The 13080-nt window shown below is 42.1% G+C and overlaps 1 protein-coding gene across 4 annotated transcripts in view; it reads left to right on the forward strand.

The window, feature by feature from the left end:
- Positions 1–784: 784 nt before the first annotated feature.
- The window catches only part of shisa7b (shisa family member 7), a 51310-nt gene continuing 39014 nt past the window's right edge, over positions 785–13080 (forward strand). For 3 of the 4 annotated variants that reach the window (XR_004659473.1, XM_034892977.1, XM_034892979.1), the window contains exons 1-2: positions 785–1150; positions 1516–1594. The gene's annotated coding sequence lies outside the window, so the exon portion shown is untranslated. The remainder of the gene's footprint in view (positions 1151–1515; positions 1595–13080) is intronic. The other variant, XM_034892978.1, reaches the window with a different exon arrangement.

Below are 13080 nucleotides of genomic sequence, written 5' to 3' on the forward strand. Positions count from 1 at the left end.
AACGATTGTGTCATAACCATGCGACTACTGTTGCATAGTAGAGGAATTACTGTACAGTATAGGGTAAGCTCGCAGGCAGTTTCGACATACATTACCTAGGTTTAATTACAAATGTTAATAACTAGCCTTTTTGTTACTAATAATTAGCCTGTGTCTATGTTATCTCCTGACATATACCTACGCTCTCCGTCTCTGCTGATTGGGAATGATTGAGATTTCCCTGGGCACAGCTACCAGATGACTTACAACTTTCAGACAGGTTGCTCACGTCACATCTACGTCTTTAAGCTCAGTTGGAGGCTGTGCAGTAACGCTCAGCCTTCACTGGAAAAGTGCTTCTAATATCCTTCAATGGTCTCCGTCCATTGGAAACAACAGCGTCATATTGTCCATTACTTATGCTGTCAATGAATTAGCATAGTAGCTAGCTAAAACTAACCCTAAAACACCAAACAGCCTAAGTAGCAAGTGAAAAGCACATTGGTCTTGTTAATAAGAATGCAAATATAGCCCATAATAAAATATGTAGGCTATGTTCAGTCAAATGTAAAAAAAAAAAGGAGATGTACAATTTAAGTAGCTCCTTAGCTAACAAGGATGACTTATACTTGTGGTCTGCGCATTAATATTTGCATTAACTGTGAGCAGTCAAAGGTGCGCAGTATCAGGAAATTGCCGACGGTTTCGGACGCGACTCAGCCAATCACAACTGACGATTAGACCCGCGCCATGATTGGTTAATCGTTTCCAGTTCTTGAAGAATGCAAACGTGGGCTAGTGCCATATTGTCCAATCAATGACTCGGCCACGGAGCACCACGGACCTGTGTGAGAGCAGTCTGTGACGGAGAGACAGAGGAGCAACATCAACGCCGCCGTACGTGGAGCATCACAGACATTCACCGCAACGATAAAACTGAAAGAACGTGACATTACTCGAAAGATAGAATTTTTTTAAAGGCGTCCTCACACCGGTTTCATACGCTTTGTTTTAATGTTATTTTTTGGACTTGAGGGGAACGACGAACGGGGCTTCACTGCGGCTAATCAATTCTCCTCTTCCAGACCTGGGATTTACAATGAAAAATGTAGGTGACACATTTTCTCTCACAACCCAGGAGTCATAGCGAGGACGGCGAAGAAGAAAGCAGGTAAAAACAACATTTCTCAGCACCGCTTGTTGCAGGAGCTGTAACGTTTCACATTGTGAATTGAAGTGATGTTATAAACCGTGTGTAACTTCAAAGACAGTCACATTGGTCGACGAGTGTCGTACATGACAGCCTCAGTCGACCCCATGCTATTTAATGTAACAATACCTGACGGATCATGTTAACTTAGAAGCGTCTATGATGCCACATTTTCACTGCTAGAGCGCATGTGTGGCACTGCAATGTTTGCGCTTTATTGTTGAGCCTCCATTGATTCGTTGAGTGTGGGGGGGGGAACTGCTATCTCCACCTCATTTGAGTTAAATTAATACGAGGCATTATTTTCTTCTCGGTTTCTTCAAAAGGGGGAAAATGGTGACGGGTGCCGCAACATCTATAGGATCAGCATCCTCTCTGTGGAGCCCCTGCGTAAAAGAAACACAGGTATTTTTTTTTGCTGCTGGTGTTGTGGTGCTGCAGTGTGTTAGACAGGCGAACAGGTTTTTGTCATGAGGCTTTTGTCTCATATGCTGCCAAATACGTAGCCTACAACACATTAACGCCTCGGCTTAATGCAACGACACCCTCCCATTTTGTGTCTCACTATAATGTCATGAATACAGCAGCTGCATCACCATCCATACATGCAGTTTAAAACTGTGTGTGTGTGTGTGTGTGTGTGTGTGTGTGTGTGTGTGTGTGTGTGTGTGTGTGTGTGTGTGTGTGTGTGTGTGTGTGTGTGTGTGTGTGTGTGTGTGTGTGTGGGGTGCGCACGCGCGTGCTATGACTGGCTCCAATATGAGCATAATTGCCTCATGCATGCTAATGTATTACGTTAATGCAGAGACACACTGCAAACTAACAGCTCCCCTTCTGCACTGCTGCCTCATGGGCTCACAGGTGCTCAGGCTAGCCTTACCTATCTGTGTGTGTGTGTGTGTGTGTGTGTTGGGCATGCATGCGTGTAGGAGTCTGTGTAGGTGCGTGTTTGTGGATGATATCACCTTGCATTATGGTTGCAGGGCCTTTTGTGGTTGAGGATGTGTTTTAACCAGGATTTTTAGAGCTGCACACCTACACCTGCCTCACCGGGTTACTGAAGTCAGGGTACATTAGAGAGGTGCTTCCTGTCCTCCATAATTAACACACTTAGAATCAGCCTGTTTAAGCGCCCGGATAGCACAGTTGGTAGAGTGGGCGCCCATACATAGAGGTTTACACCTCGACGCAGCAGGCCGGGGTTCAGCTTGACCTGCGGTCCTTTGCTGAATCTCTCTCTCTCTCTCTCTCTCTCCTCTCTCCTCTCTCCTCTCTCCTCTCTCTCTCTCTCCTTTCATGTGCTCTGGTACCAAGTACACTTGGTGAACATGGTGTCTGTTATAGACAATCCATGACTAGCACAGAAGTTCAACAACGAAAAAACCACGAAGATTGATGGATGGATGGATGGACTTTCTGTAAATAACTTATTCGGTTGTCAGGATTGTTGTAGATTGATTTCCTCCAACCAATCCAATAAATCAACTATAATTGTACGATTTTGGTGTCAATTCCTCAAAATCAAAGAGCAGAAGCTCCTGTGAGCAGCTCTTTCTACACCAACGTTCAACATGAAGACGAGGGTAAAGATCCTTTACAGAAGAGGAAGAGAGAGAGACCTCTGGACACCCACAGTAGCCTCTGTAGACCAGACTGCAGTGCAACCACAGGACATGCTGTGTTTGAGTGAGGGGCGTTGCTGGGATTCATAGATACGTATAACCCTACAGCTGAATGATCCCACTTATAAGTGTTTGTATTTCTGTGTACGCCTACCTTAAGTAAAATCAACAGGTTCACGCCCACTCTCTGGGGGCTGTTGAAAGGCATTCTGGGAAGGCAGGGAATCACTGACTGAAGTGGAAGCAGACGGGGAAAAAACAGTAAACACTAAGTTGATGACAAAGACATTGCACAACACAGGTGTGTGATATGAGAGTCTCAGAGTATCTAAGGGGGAGGGTTGCATCTTTTAAATCTCAGCAAAGGATTCAACACTCTGGCATATAAACTCAGTAGTGTAGTCTATTCTCTGATGTTACCTTTTTGCACGATGGGTGACGACGACTACACTCGATGGTGGCCGGGCCCGCTGTGCTTGTTCCCGGTGTGGAAGAGGAGGTGGATCGTCTGTAGCTTCACCATCCACCAGGGTTGTTTTATGAGTCAGCTGTGATTAATCTGATCCGTGGTGGTCAGGCTCTTTACTACACCCCTGAGAACAAGCTGGAAATGGGCTGCGTAAACGGACAAACGGCCTTGACTGTACCTCCCCCCGGATGTCGGGGGTTTCTGCTGCCAGCTTGTGGAGAGTCTGAGGTGTTCACGTCATCACCGGGGACGTGGGTACAAATGGCTGACGGTATTCTCAGCACTCTTCACTCAAAACCTTCAGGAACAAACACAATTGTGTTTGTACTGCACAGTGACTCCTCTTCCTGGAACTCCCCCCACTGCATCATTGATGGGAGAGACACATTTGTTATCAAAGCTTCATCCAACACCTGTGTGGCTTTTTTAGATGAGGCTTGCTACAAAGTGCCAAAGCCGTTGCTCACCTGCTTCAAATAGTGACACAACATGGGCAACGTTCTTTAATCTGCAACAAGTAAATGTGTTTTTGTCTCATTTTTTTTAAATGAATTTGTAGCAGACGTAGTTTTTTTTTTATTACAGTTTTAGTTTCATGATGACACATGGCTGACCGGTGGGGCTCGGTGCTCAGTGCTGGCTGTCTGCATGTCAGCCGGGACTGGAGACCATTACAGTGGAGCCCATTCAGAGCCTGCATGATTGGACTTACAGCTGTATAGACGGAGTCAATCGCATGCCTTATGCAAAGACAGAGTGAAACATTTGTTTTCACTGCCTGGGCTTTAAGTGACTCTTTAGTTTTGTTTGTATTTCTGGACGACCTCACTACTGAATGGAAAAACAAGCTTTCAACAAATCTCTCACAGCTTCAGAATATGTGGATTTCTGTTGTTTGAATCTGGCACGTTGCTCCTGTGCCAATGACTTCTGTAATTTTCTGCAAATAAGAAAAACTCCTGCTATTGTCTCCAGGATAATAAATCACAATTAGCTAATAGCGGTTTGACAAAAGGGCTAGACTTCCCACTAAGCATGGTTTATGCCCCTGGAGAAGCCACAAGCCTGCACGAAGTCAACCTTGTTCTATAAAAACACGTTTTATCATTGAAGCCTAGGATTGTTTCTCTACACAGTCCTGTATCTTTTGACTTTTCTGCTTTCAAAATGTTTTTTTTGCCCTGAATCAAATGTTTTATGGTCACAAGTTATCTTGTAGCTGGTTGGCTTGATTCCAAGCTTCCACACTCCAATAAAAGCATCTTCTGAAACGTGAATGGAGCAATGAAACGGGGAGCATCACTTCCATAACCAGGACTGTTTCAAAACTCTTAAGTCTCTGTAATACATAATTAAGCTGGGCCTGGTAAGCATAAGTAGGAATGTCCCAATCAAGATGTAGTGATCCGATCAGCTCAAGACATCTCTAATAATAACGGAAGACCCCTCATAGTGTCATGTGATATTACAACGCATAGTATGAAATTAAGACGTCCTGTATAGGCCGATATACATTATAACATAAGTGCCTTATTGTCAGTTATTTTACATAATCATGGTTTCTGTGTTTAACAGCAATTAATTGCTACCTTTAGCGAAGGTCATAAGTCTTATGGATTTTGTTTAGATAAGCCAAATTGTTAAGTATAAGCGATTACTGGCCGGACAATATATTTTATTATTATATTGCTTAAAATGTTTTTTTATGATTGATAAGAGGTGTGGTTTACTTGGGCTGTGTAGCTGTGTTATTACATAACCTGGGTCATTCAAAACTTTAATTTGTTTAAAAAAAAAAGTAATAAATATTTATTTTTGGTTTTTGACTGAAAGAGACAATTATATTATCGCCTGTTTATCGCAGGCATTGATGGCCTATAGGTTAGAGAAGAGAGCTTGTGACCGGGAGGATGTTGGTTCATTTCCCAGACCAACAGGCAAAAATCTGGGTGGAGAAAGTGAAAGAGCAGCGCTTACTCCTCCCTCATTACCACCACCAAGGTGCCCTTGAGCAAGGCCCTTAACCTCAAAACCGCTCCAGCAGAGCTGCTCAGTGGCCAGCACATCAGACTGTGGTTGTACCGGGCAGCCTCCAGGTATCAATGTGATCAGGCCGTTCCTGCATAAGAGAGGCGGCCTCTCAGTGAACCTTCCCTGGAATCCTCATTGATTATTTCAGAGACTAGTAATTATTCAGCAAAATATGTAATTGTTACAGCTCTAATCATGTATGATAGTATGGAATAATTGCAAGCCAATGAGAATCAAATGGATTTAGATTTTGCAACCCATAATATCAAAAGAGACATTTAGGTTTAATAAGTCATATAGGCCCTAGTCCTAGGGCAAACTGATAAGAAGTGAGTTGCCAAAGAAAGTACTAATGCCCCTGATGTATTCAAAACAGCATCACTGGTCTATTTAAACCAAATATACCCAAAAGCAGATTCTTTTTATTTTTTATATATATACACACACAATACAGTATACCCACTACAATATGTTAGACTGCACACACACACACACACACACACAGTGCAACTCCTCAATTAAATTCATGTAATGACTTTATCTGGTATCTTTCCGTCACTTCTTTCTCTTTTCCTGGGAAGACTCTTGGCAGGCGTGATTGTTACAAAGATTGTTTGTTGACTTGTTTTGTGTATTCTGCTTGCCAGTGTCACTGGCTGAGCAAAGCAGAGCGGCCACCAAGGGCCTCTGTTCAAAACCAAAAGTATTTACCAAGCGGTTAGTCATCGCTCTCAGGCCTGGCGTTGTGTACGACTGGTGCCGTGAGGGCTGAAGATGCCCCTCGCCGGACCGACACCTTCCACTTGCTGTGAGGGAGGTGCAGCTCTGTGAGGCCTTTCCCCCTCCTCTCGTTTTACCACTTTGAACAGATGGGGCAACATCCCAGAAGCAGCAAAACATTAGGTTTTATTTATGCCTTCTGGAGCTGCCGCTAAGAAAAATCCCACCATTGTTTCTATGGCCGAGAAATAATTATCGCCCATATCAGATTGACAAACTATATAGTTGATAATCCTTTCGAGAGATATTCAAAGTGGTTTCGCAGGCCGGCTAACGGCAAATAAATCTGTGTGATATCTCACAATTGTCATCATTTGCAGTGACTGTCACTATCTGCTTCACAGTTATGATGAGAAAATATGGTGTAATAAACTGAGAGTGCATGATGCTGTCAATAACATTAACATGTCACACAAACAGTGATTCACCTTGTTCTTATTGATTTAACGTTTATTTTTCATATTTGCCTTTTTTTGCAGAGTTGTGGTTTTTTTGCACAATGTTTGCCCTGTTTGGTTCATGTGCTGATTTTTAATTCATTGCACTTCATTGTTACTTTGTGCTCTGTCACTGTACAACCAGGCATGGGTGCCAGTCTTTCACCAACCAGTTTGGTTAGGTTTGAGGAAGAATTAACATTTAGGGAGGAACTGGCCTGTTAAATAAAATGTATTATTATTATTATTATTATTATTATTATTATTATTATTATTATTAAATGTTGAAAAGCTAAGACGATTTGGAAGTAGCATTGCCTCGGGGCTCGGTCTTACCCCTCCCCCTGCCCTCAGCTCCGACCAACACACCAATGTCATTGGTTCATTCCAAGCGGACCGCGAGGCAGTGATTGGTGGGTGATTTTACAGGATGACAGCAGATTCAGCTGATGATGATTTTTGCCTTTTTAGTGACGCAAAACTTATTTACTACTGTCCGAGTAAAGACCTATTCAGACAATATGTAAACAGTTTTAGATTCGAAATAATTACCAACCATGCCTTTTAACTGGTGAACTGACTGTGAATGTTAAAGGGACATTCCACAGATTAAACATACCGTAATCCGTTTTCTTGCCATGAGGAGTAAGAAACAGAGCATGGACGTTTGACAGGAATGAGTTAACGAAAGATTCTATTGTGATGCATTATGGGAAATGTAGCCCCCGCCTCCGCTGCATTGATTTCAACCATTCAAACAAATCTGTCTCTTGAAAATCTGCCAACTTAACGCAGCAGTACTCCTTTAAATAATTGCTTGTACTTTATTGTACTATAAAGCTGTCGTGCATATTTCTGTTGCGCCCATGACGAATTTTAAGTAGTGACAACAAAACTGTCAGCGCACTGCCCCCACCCCTCCTCCACGCAGTTGCTAGTAGCCAAGGAGGACAAGGCGGATTAAAAAAAACAAAAACAAAAACATGACTGACTCATCAGAAGAGGTCATTATCTTCACTCAAGTTTCTGAGCGGGAAAGTCACCGGATGGCCCAATCTTGTGAACATAGTTAAACTGAGAAATCCAGAGAGTTGTGTGGAGCTGATCTCATCTGGCGACGGCTTGAACGTAACTTTACACTGTGTAGTGATGCTTCAACACACCAAACACCAGATCACTCAGCTGTGGCTGAAAATCATTATGACACCACGTAGTGTCGTTCTGATGAGAGGTAATGGAAGCTCGGCCCTTCTAAAATACTCCTCGCTCCACACTATCATCTGAAAACTAGGCTGCATTATTGGATTTTTATTTTCAAACCAGTTTTATTGTACCACCACCACATGCATCACTGTGTCAGACCAAGGGCACTGCATTGACCTTTTTGGACAGAGTTCACAGCAGTGCCCCCCCCATTAGAATTAAGAGTCATACTGTGGCTGCTGCTGCTGCTGCATGCCCTCATGCACTGGCACATTTCCCAGCATGCTTTAGAGCAGGAGGGTGGGTGTGAATGGAGATGAGAGGAAGCAGAGAAGGGTTAAAAGGGAGAGAGAGAGAGAGAGAGCGAGAGAGGATGGGTTAGAGAGAGAAATGTGGGGAAGAGGAGAATCATATACAAAAACGTAATGGAGATGACAGATGGCGTCGATATTGACGCCAGCCAGCAGCATTGACTGACTTTCTTTTGTGTTTTATATTCCGTAAAAAAAACGCGGGACACACATAAAAAAAGGAGAAGTCACAGAAAGAAACAAATGTTTTTTTTTTCTTTTCCCTTGCGTGTTTTTTTTTTTTTAATTTCATGTTATGCTTTCTTTCTCTTTGCAATGCTGCATTGCTATTCTGAGAGATGCTTCAATTCAGCCCACGCTCTGCCAGAGATGGAGGGAGTGAATGGATGGAGGGATGGAGTGAGGAGGGATGGTCTGCATGTGTTATTGGGGGGGGGGAGGGGGGGGGCTGTTGCACTAACTCACTCACTGCCTGTCGGGGGGGTTCATGTGTCCCCGTGAGGGGAAGTCAGGCAGGCATGTAGCAGTGAGAGAGAAACAGCGTGTGGACAGTATTCTGTAAGCATGGAGGCACATGGCCCGGCTGTATGATTGAAATCAATCTGATTAATATTTGTACAATATCAATGAATAACACGAAATGGCACATGCATGCATAATCATGAATAAAATAATCAATTTAATTCTTTTAGGGCTGCAACCAACGATTGTTTTTATTATTGATTAACCTGTCACTTTTATTTTTGATTTATGAATCGTTTGGCGTGTAACAGATCACATAATAGTGAAAAGTGCTCTTGGGTTGTCGGATCAACTGTGCAAAGTCCAAATGAATTCACTTTAGAATGATTTAAAGTGTTCATATTCTGCTCATTTTCAGGTTCATAATTGTATTTAGAGGTTATATAAAAATAGGTTTGCATGGATTCATTTTCAAAAAACACAATGTTTGTTGTACTGAACATTGCTGTAGCTCCTCTTTTCACCCTGTGTGTTGAGCTCTCTGTTTTAGCTACAGAGTGACTCATCTCACTTCTCTTCCATCTTTGTTCAAAGTTGTACATGCGCAGTAGCTAGGTAAGGACTACTGGCCAGTCAGGAGTAAGAGGGCGTGCCATGCCAGCAGCTAGGCGAGCATTATCACGTGTGTTACAGTGTTCAGTGATGCACATTCGGCACGGAAGTAAAGGCTTGACTACAATAGAGCTGTTTGGAGTAATCCACAATAAAGTGGACATGTAATCAAGAAAAACTATACTTTTATTTCCTTTTTGCAAGTTAACTTCTTTTTCTTTGTTTTCCAAAGGGGAATTCAAAAAGTTAAACAGGAGATATTAAGGGAAATTTCCCAGTTGACGGTGTTTTCACTGTTGATTAGTTTAATTGAGCAGCGTTGTCCCAATAAAATCCCACAATTTGCGAATTAAAAACGAAAATCTGAAAATTTCCCCTAGCCTTTACATTTACTCCAAATTTACACAGCATTTGTCTGAGTTGATGAATCAACTGTCTCATGTGTTTGTTGTACTGCAGAGAGCGTTCAGTCGCTGTAACTCTGGGTGTTCTGCTCCATATGTGCACACTATAGGTCGTCAGGGTCTTTGTAAATGAAGCACAATATTGCAGACTAGCATCATGGCTCCGAATGTTTGAATCACTCAGGGAAGCATTACTCATGCATGTAGGTTTTAGAACACACAGCCTTAAATAACAGCATTTTGAAATGCATTTTCTTAATGATGACGTCTGCTTCAGTGAGATGCAGAGTGTGTCCCATAAATCATCATGACCTTATGTGCAAAAATTTGATCTGCAACAATTTTAATGATTGATTAAATTAAGTCTTTTTTTACTTTTTTCTTTTAGGAAAAGTGCCAAAAGTTACTGGTTCCAATGCCTTTAATATAAATATTTGCCAGCTTTCTTTGACCTATTGTAGGAAACTAAACAGGTTTTCTTTGTGTGTAATTTTGGACTTTTAGTGAGACAATAAAAGTTTGAAGATGTCCACTTGGGCACGATGAAATTGTGTGAAAAAGTAGCAATAGTTACTTATTGTCCAGCCCTATTTTTTTTTACTAATCCAAATCTACAAAGTAACTGAAGACAACAAATGGTAAGTGGAGTAAAAAGCGCAATATTTCCCTCTCAATTGTGGAGAAGTATAAAGTAGCATAACATGGTAATAGTGCATCACAATTGTACTAAAGTACAGAACTAGAGTACTTAGTTACTTTCCACCATTTCATAGCACATACTGTATACTACAGAAATGGGATCCATCTATAAAGTGCACATACTGTAGGATACCATGGTATTCCTGCAGATACTGTTGGCATGGAGGCAGCGCTACAGGCATATGGGCAGCAAGACAAATCCATCCATGTGTGAAACACACATAGCGAAACAAATGGCCGGGCTCGGTGGGGAGACGGAGTGAGACCAGAAAGGGTTTATGGAGACACTAGTCTCCCTTTGCCAGACCCTCATCCAAAGTGTGCTGGAGGAAGGTTTGGCTACTGCACATAGCATTTGGGGATGGGAGGAATAAGTGCTCTGGTTTATTGGCATTTTTTAAAACCAATCACAATCGTCTTGGGTGGCACAAAGCACCGGGAAAAGCTGTGGTTCCGCAGCAAAATAGCCTTTGGAAGGAACTTGTTCTGGTGGTACATGTGTACGTTTTAAAGTTGTTTTAGTGGTGCAACAGGAAACTCTGATTGGACAGATCGTCTTAGTCTTAGTAGCTAGCTGTCTGGATTTACCCTGCACAGATCTGGGGAACCGTTAACCAGAGTCCTCTGATATCCATCGGATTTTAAAATGCTAACACAAAGAAAGCCATGGGTGTCGGTTTGGTTTGACATGTGCTGGGACATGTGTAGGTCATGTTTTGAAAGACGCTTACTAATGTAAATGAATATAAAACATATACAATACTGTATTGATGTCCAACACGTTTTATGAAAAAGAATGGGACATATGACCTGCTATGTTCTGCTTAGGTTGGGTGTAACAGTGTTGTGAACAGAGAAACGTGTAGCCAGTCTTTGTCTAGAGATTTTTGTGGATTTGTTGGCATCTGTCGCTCAAGAATTATGTGTTATGAACTTGATTTTGATTTGAACTAAATACAGCTTAAGGTGTTCAAAAAAGGTGGTGGATGCAAAATGACTAACAGGTACGCATACCCACCGTCCACCCCGAAATTGACGCCTATGAAGAAAGCCCAGAGCAACAGATATCTGGCAGAAATGTGTGAAATCCGGTTGATTTACCGTCTGCAACGGAGCATTCCCGGAAAGTGGAACATCAAGGATATAGACGATGTAGACACAGACATCTAAACTAGAAACAATGCAGTCATGTGGATGAAGACCTATTGGACCGATGAGTTCCTGAAGTGGCTGAAGGGCACTAAAGCGGTCTTAATTCTTCCAGAGTGTGTGGGCTTTGCTGCTGGAACAACTCAATTCCCCTTTAGGATTAATAAAGTTACTATCGGCTGCAACTGTAATCTGACAGGAAATGGGATGTAAATGTTATAGGTATAAACGGTGTTGTTTTTTTATGGTTGTTGTATCTCCATTTTTTTCTTTCTTTCATAAATCAAAGCTGTTGTTCACCCTGTACTTCTGTCTGCAAGTTTTACTATATTTAAATAGTGACAAGGCTTCTTTTTTCTGAAAGAGCTCCAAATGTTTTCAAAATGTCTTCAAAATTAATTTTCTGTAAAAAAAAAAAGGTTTTGGACATACAAGGTCCCCCCCTCCCCCCCTTTGACCACATGCACAGGATGGAATATCCTTTAAATAACAAAGTCAAGATTAAATGAAAATCCCAGAAAACAAAAACGGTCACAGACTCTGCCCCTCACTTCCTGTTTTAATAAGCAACAACATCAGATTAAGTTAGAGGAATACACTCATAATGCAAACTATATTAATTTCCAAAATGCATTGTGTTGTACTAATAACTGTGTGTGTGTGTGTGTGTGTGTGTGTGTGTTCAACTGGCTGTTCAATTCGTGTTGAGAGTAACCTAAGTCTTACTCATGCTCCATGCATTGACACTAGTGTATACATGTATTTGTCTATCCCATTTTTGCGTGCACGCACTCGCAATTGTATTGTCTTTACTTATTATTATTGAAGGAAATGCACTCATTGCCTCGTAAGCCGGTGGAGGTTCAGCTGTTTGTCAGCGGGGGCTTCTTAATCAGGACATGTGAGGAAGCGTGCCGGAAAAGCCTCGGAGGGTCGCGACAGGCTGCTGATGTGGACCCGGGCCGTCAGGGCAGCAGGGAGGACCGGGCTATTTAGGTTGCCGTGATTCAGGAAATAGTTCCGGTCAACTCCTTTAACCCTGGAATCAGAACATCCTGTTCTCGTATATTTGTTTCCCGCCACTCACAATGATCATGTTCCTGGTTGAGGGGAGAAAATGCCTTTTACCTCTTGGTGGATGTCCTCTGCTCTTTCTTTTTTCTTTCTTCTTTTAGCCTCTGAGTCTTGTTGCGCGTTTTGATGCTTCGGTCAGCTGCAGGTAATGTTGTCGCTTCAGGGACTGATCTCATACTTTTAATTTATTATTATTATTGCTTTGGAAAGAACCAGCTAGATCATGCATGTCATTGTTAGGCCAATATGTATGTGTATTTCATCATGTTGTCCATTGATGATGATAATTGTGACAGAAACCGGACATTAACGTTACATACTGTAGCTCCTCGGTAGTTGTTTTGAACTCCAATGACTAAAGGTTTGTTGTTAGTGATGATGCTTTATCAAGCTTGTAATAAAATAGATTCTTGTTTTATGTATGAAAAGGGTAAGAACATAAATATTTGGGGTTGTGAGATTCTGTGGTCCCTCTTTCCTCTGTCCTATTGTCAGATGAGACCGTATGGCAGCTGTCATGTCGCCTGCTCTCTTTTTATCAAAGTCAGATCCCGGCTGCTCCCGTTTACTCTGTCAGCTGATTTTTTTTTTTTTTTTTTTTTTGTGTGTGTGTGTGTTTTACATTGCTCAGCTAAAGC

Source organism: Etheostoma cragini, chromosome 14 (assembly GCF_013103735.1).
Source record: "Etheostoma cragini isolate CJK2018 chromosome 14, CSU_Ecrag_1.0, whole genome shotgun sequence".
NCBI classification, from domain to species: domain Eukaryota; kingdom Metazoa; phylum Chordata; class Actinopteri; order Perciformes; family Percidae; genus Etheostoma; species Etheostoma cragini.